The 6,668-nt window shown below is 36.6% G+C and overlaps 1 long non-coding RNA gene across 1 annotated transcript in view; it reads left to right on the top strand.

The window, feature by feature from the left end:
- LOC108177645 (uncharacterized) overlaps nt 1-6,668 on the top strand; it is a 96,337-nt gene that overhangs the window by 715 nt on the left and 88,954 nt on the right. The gene's annotated exons all lie outside the window — the stretch shown is intronic.

Genomic DNA, 6,668 nt, shown 5'->3' with positions numbered 1-6,668 from the left:
CTCTGAGTTTCCACTGCCTCATTCGAACAACAGGAGCCAGCTAATCAGTCTTCCCTGTTTCTCTCTTCTTTCCTGCGAAGCAACAACAAAACTTCTCAGGGGCTAAGATGTCAGACTTTTGGCTTTTGTGTGTCAATATTTTTAAACAACTAGAGCAGAAAACGCCACACCGAGGGTTGAGAAGAGTACTTCCTATTTAGATAAGTCAGCAGAAACTAAACAAAGTTTGGAATTTCCCTTGTAATCTTTGGACTTTTAAACCTGAGGTTTCTGAAATTTGGGGATGCCATAGATCCTTTTAAATGTACTAATTTTTCATAATATTTTAAAGTTAAATACTATCCCAAAACACTGGGGGATACGGTTTCATCCAGTTTTTGACCATAGACTAAATATGTTAAAGATACAGATTATCTGACTTGCCATCAGTGGCAAGCTGGTAGCTCATTCCGTTTCCCATTTGCAGGCAACAGCAGTCTGGATCACCGAATTAACAGTGCTGAACCACCTGTGTATCTGATGTGTAATGTTATACATACATTTTCCCTAGTTAACTCTGGGCGAACTTCAGAGAATATCAGTAATTTTAATATAGATGGAAATGATGGCATTTTAAGAGGTTTTGCATTGGTCCAAATAAGAACCATAGCATGAGCAAGATGTAGCAAAATATAAAATCCAGCCGGATAAAATTGTAATTTCCAATATGCAAAGTTCTAAATCACCTGTTTGCTTTTTGTGGTTGGTGCTCAGTCTTCAAATGGTGTGCAGTATACTAACGGGAGCTGTGTTCAAAGAAGGGCCTTCTTCAGTGGGAGTTCTCTGTGACCCAGGTTGAAACAGATTGGGTTTGTTGGCCCTAGTTGTTTCAATTACTTTCAATCAAGTTTAATGTTTTTAAGCTTGTAATAGAAATTTGAATCCTACCCTCATATATAATAGCAGGCCTCATGTATTGGCTTTATTAAAGGGTATATATGTACTATATAAATATTGTGAAATATTTATGATATACAATATTACAAAAAGCAGTTTTCCATACTGTTTTTTCAACGCCTAGTCTGAGTTTTCTCTAATCCTCTGTTGTCACATGGCCTATCGTTCCCATACTTTTTTTTTTAAAGATTTATTTATTTATTTGAAAATAGAGTTACACAGAGAAAAGGAGAGGCAGAGAGAGAGAGAGAGAGAGAGAGGTCTTCCATCCACTGGTTCACTTCCCAATTGGCTATAATTGTGGGAGCTGCACGGATCTGAAGCCAGGGGCCAGGAGCTTCCTCCAGGTCTTTCCATGTGGGTGCAGGGGCACAAGGACTTGGACCGTCTTCCACTGCTTTCCCAGGCCATAGCAAAGAGCTGGATTGAAGAGGAGCAGCCGGTACTTGAATAGGAGCCCATATGGGATGCAGGCACTGCAGGTGGCGGCTTTACCAGCTACACCACAGCACCAGCCCCTTTCCCATGTTTTTGACTTTAATTTAGCAACCTTATCTTCAAATATGTGTAGAAATCCCAATCTTCAGGATTTATATTTAGGTAGAGACCCCCAGTCTATGTCTCTTTTGCTTTGAGTTCTGTGATGTATTTTTTTCATTTAAATAGAATTGTGGTATACATTATTTAGCATCTTTAAATGTTTGTGGAAAAGAGGGGATTGTCTGTAACAGTCTTTAATATTGCTACCAGTTGCTTTTCCAATAGAGCAGCTAGAGTAATCTAAAATTAAAAATATAATCATGTCTGTAGCCTAGTTAAAACTGTAAAGTGGCATCCATTGCACTTTGAATAAAATCCCAGGTCCTACATGATCCTACCAATCTGATCCCTACCTACCTCCCTTAAGGGACTATTAGACCATTTTCCTCTTTATTCCATACTCTTAACTTTCCAGTCAGACTGACTTGCATTTGAATTTTTAAACATGTCAGACACTCCTTTCTCCCACTCCCTACTTCCTACTCAGGGCTTTCTCAAATGCTGTTCCTTTGTCATCTTCTCCTTGTTTGGTTGAGTTTTCGTGCTTTTTAGGTTTTGACCTAAACACCTAGCAAGAGAGATTTCATATTACTGTGCTGTGTAAGTAGCATAATCCATTTTTGTGTTTTTATTATTTTATAATTTTTAATTATTTTTGTACTTGTATTTTTTTACTTGTTTAGTTTTTATTTTTATTACATAATAGCCCCAGAAGATCAAAATTGCCTCTTTAATTCACATGGCATTAAACAGAATGTGTGACACTCACTAAACAGTCAATAAATATTGAAAGAATAAACTCTTCTGGGCCAAGTGTTGAAACGTTTCCATATTTAATGTATGTTGAGATTTCTATGATGGTGAAAAACATTAACTCCATTTATTATCCTATTTGCAGTGTGTACTCATGTGTTATTAGATACACACATTAAAAATAGGTTGAAAGAAATTAAGAGGTCATTTTATTTTTTGTAAGGCCTTGAGATAGTATTTCTCAGCCATATTCTACAGTTTTCAGTATTTGGAAATTAGACAATTTTTGAAAAGTTTACCACTAAATAATAATAACAATGCTGTTATAAATAGTATTTTTAAATATTCTGTTATTTTGTCTATATATGCTATGTCCTGAAAAGTGGTGTCCTTCCAAAATTCACACGCTGGCACTTAATACCCAATGTGATAGTGTGAAAAGGTAGAGCTACTAGGAGGTGATTAGATCAGGAGAATAGATCCCTCTGTATTGGATTACTGCCCTAATAAAAGAGTTTAAGTGTGCCACTTTCCTTATATGAGAATGTAGCAATAGGGCACCAACAGTGAAGCAGAGGGTCAGCTCTTACCAAACACCAGATCTGCTGCAATTTTGGTCTTGAGCTTCCCAGCCTCCAGAACTGTGAGCAATAAATTTCTGTGGTTTCTTTTTCTCCTCCTCCTCCTCCTTCTCCTTCTTTTCTTTTCCTTTTTTAATTTTTTTTTTGTAAATTACCTAGCTGAAGATACTTTTTTATAGCAGCTTAGTGGATTAAGACAATACAAAAACAAAATTGATTTGTATTTGTTGATCTTGTTTACTTCACCCACCCTTGATAAATACACGTATTCATACATTACAGTAACATTTTTTAGGAGGTAGATTTCATTGGATTTTCTACATTGTCAATTACATCTGCAAATTAAGTTTTAGTTCTTTCTTTCCAATCTGATTGTCTTTTATTTCTTTTCTTGTCTTATTGCACTGGCTAGACTCTCCAGTAAGATGTTGAATAGAAGTGAAATGAAACACCCTTTCTTGTTTTCTGATCTTAAGGGAAAAACATGGAAGTATTTCACTAATTAAGTATGATGTTAATTCTAGATTTTTCAGAGATGCCCTTCATCAGGTGCATGGAATTCCTTTCTGGTCCTAGTTTACTGAGAGAATTTATCAAAATCTGTAACAGATTGTGTAGTTTATATTTTTCATCAGTCTGTGGGAATGATTTTGTGATTTTTCTTTTTCAAACTGTTTGTATGGTAAATTAGTTCATTGACCATTGTTACACCAATCCTGCATTCTTAGGATAAACCCCATTTAGAGAAGAATGATACTTCTAATATGAGGAGCATTCAAAAAGTTTATGGAAAATGACATTATAAGAAAACTATGCACAGATTTCAAATTTTTTTTGCACCAAAATAAACTTTTATTTCCATTTCTAAATTTTTTTAAATACTCTCATGTATTGTTGTATTTGGGTAAACTTTTGTTTAGAGTTCACATATATTTATGGGAGATTTTGTGGAGATTTTATTTATTCTTTTTATGTTCTTGTGGTCTAGAAGTTGTTTGAATAATTTAAATGCTTTTAAGTTTATTGAGATTTTTACTGGCATATAATATAGCTTTTGTTGGAAAATTTTCTGTTTACAAATGCAGTGAACAAGTATGCTGTTATTATTGGATGAAATGTTCTACCAGTGACAATTAGGTCAATTTTGGTTGCTTCTATTTTAAGGTCCTCTATATCCTTACAGATTTTCTGTCTGATCATGTTATTATTTTTTGAGGGATGTGAATTGAATTATTCTACTGCAATTGTATTTTTATCCACTTCTGCTCTCAGTTTTGTTAGTATTGTTTCATGTACATAGAAGCTGTTTTTTAGGAGTATGACTGTTTAGGATTATATGCCCTCTTGATCCATTCACCTATCAATCACTATAAGTGAACTTCTTCCCCAGTAACTTTGTTTTGAAATCTACTTTTCCTGATATCCATATAGTTATTATTTCTTTTGATAAATATTAACATCAGTGTATCTTTTTTCCTTTTTAAAACTTTTTTAAATCTATTTGTTAAATTGTTAGCTTTATTCTCTGTGATTTTAGTGATTGGCTTAGGATCATGCTAAACATCTCTAACTCATTGTAATCTCCTTCTGGTAGTACTGATCCACATGTGGCATAAAGACTTTGTAGATGTTCCCTTCCACTTCTTTCCTCTTGATGTTGATGCTATTCCCTCTGCTTCATATATTTCACTTATGCATATGTCATAAAATCCACAGTGCTATTGCTTTTGCTGAAACTGTTATTTTTGAAGACATTTCAATACAAAACTCATATATATTAACCTATGTAGATGCAGATACAATTTCCTCTGCTCTTCATTCCTTTGTACAGGTCATTTTTTCCATCAAGTGTCATTTTCCTTCTGCCTGAAAGATTCCTACAGCATCTATCAGAAAGTAAGTCTGTTGCTTGTGTATTCGTCCAGCTTTTGTTGCCCTTAATTTGCTTTTGTTTTTGACATTTCATTCTAATTTGACATTTTCTTCTTTTAGTATTTTGTGAATGATACTCCACTGTCTTCTACCTTGTACTGTTTTTGATGAGAAATCTGCCATCATCCTCATCTTTGTTTTTTCTGTTTTTGAGTACATATAAGTATATATAAAGTATATGTAAAATATACTTTATCACTTTTTTTTGAAAGTTTTATTAGTTTTATGGGGCCGACCTTATGGGATAGCAGTTTTAGCCATTACCTGCAGCACTGGCATCCCACCTGGGCACTGATTCAAGCCCCAGCTGCTCCACTTCCAGACCAGCTCCCTGCTGATGGGCCTGGGAAGGCAGCCAAAGATGGCCCATGTACTTGGGCCCCTGCACCCATGTGGGAGACCCAGAGGAAGCTCCTGGCTCCTGGCTTTGGCCTGGCCCAGTCCCAGCCATTGTGGCCATTTGGGCAGTGAACCAGTGGATGGAGGATCTCTGTCTCACCCTCCCTCTCTCCGTCACTCTGCTTTTCAAATAAAAATAAATCTTTGAAAAAGGTGTTTTTTATTTTACTTGAAAGGCATAGTGACAGAGAGGGAGACAGAGAAACACACACACACACACACACACACAGAGAGAGAGAGAGAGAGAGAGAGAGAGAGAGAGATCTTTCATCTGCTGACTTACTCCCCAAATGGCAGCCCAGGGCTGGGCCAGGCCAAAGCCAGGAGTGCAGAAATCCAAGTACTTGGGCCATCTTCTGCCGTTTTCCCTGGTGCCTTAGCAGGGAGCTGGATCTGAGATGGAGCAGACAGGACTCAAACCAGTGCTCCAGTATGGGATGCCATCTTTGTCAGAGGTTACAAGTGGTGGCTCAATCCACTGTGCCACAGCAACAGCCCCATTTTATCACTGGTTTTGATAAACTTGAATGCGTACCATCATGTAATTTTCATTATATTTCTTGTGCTTGGGCTTCTTTGGGATGCTTGGATGTGGGGGTTTGTAGATTTCATCAGATTTTTAAAACTTCTAGCAAATATTCTTTCAAAAATATTATTTTGTCCTTTCTCACTCCTCTTTTGGGCTTCTATTACACATACTTGTATGTTAGCCACTTAAAGTTTTCCTATAGCTTCCCGGTGATCTTGTTATTATTTTGAAAATTTTATTCTCTATTTGATTCGTTTTTTAAGTTTCTATTGCTATGTCTTCAAGTTCACTAATATTTTTATTATTTTCTCCTCCCTCCAACATCTAATCTAGAAAAATACATTTGATGGGATTATCATCACAGGCGTTTGTAGTTTTCAAATCTAAGTGTTTAATTTGGGTCCATCTTATATATTTGCTGTCTTTCCTTAAACTTTTGTACATATTGAATACAAAAGTTATAAAAATCAGTGTCCTTAAGGCAGGTATTTAACCTAACAGTAAAGATACCACTCAGCACATCTATATACCACAGAGTTCAAGTCCTGAACTCCTGAGTTCAAGTCCTGGCTCCAACTTCTGGTTCACACTTTCTGCCTGTGCATACCCTGGAAAGCAGCAGTGATGTTCCTGCCACTGCCTCCCACAGGGGAGACCTGGCTTGATTTCCTGGCCTAGCTCCAGCCATCGTACCTGTTTTGTGAGTGAACTAGTCAATGGAAGCACACTCTGTCTCTCTGTTCCTCCTTTACTCTCTTGCCCTTCTCTTTCTTTCTCTGCCTCTCAAATAAATAAATAATAAAAACAAAGTTTGTGGAAAATGTAATTAAAAGATAAGATTTTTTTAAAAAGATTCATCTGAAAGGCAGAGTTACAGAGAGAGAGGCAGAGAAAGAATGAGAGATTTTCCATCTGTGATTTCACTCTCCAAAAGGCCACAAAGGCCAAAACTGGGTCAGGCTGAAGCCAGGAGCCAGGAGCTTCATCTGGGTCTCCAC

Source organism: Oryctolagus cuniculus, chromosome 7, assembly GCF_964237555.1.
Source record: "Oryctolagus cuniculus chromosome 7, mOryCun1.1, whole genome shotgun sequence".
In the NCBI taxonomy this organism is placed as follows: domain Eukaryota; kingdom Metazoa; phylum Chordata; class Mammalia; order Lagomorpha; family Leporidae; genus Oryctolagus; species Oryctolagus cuniculus.
Note: the sequence above shows the minus strand (reverse complement) of the source record. Positions and strands in the feature narration are given on the sequence as shown.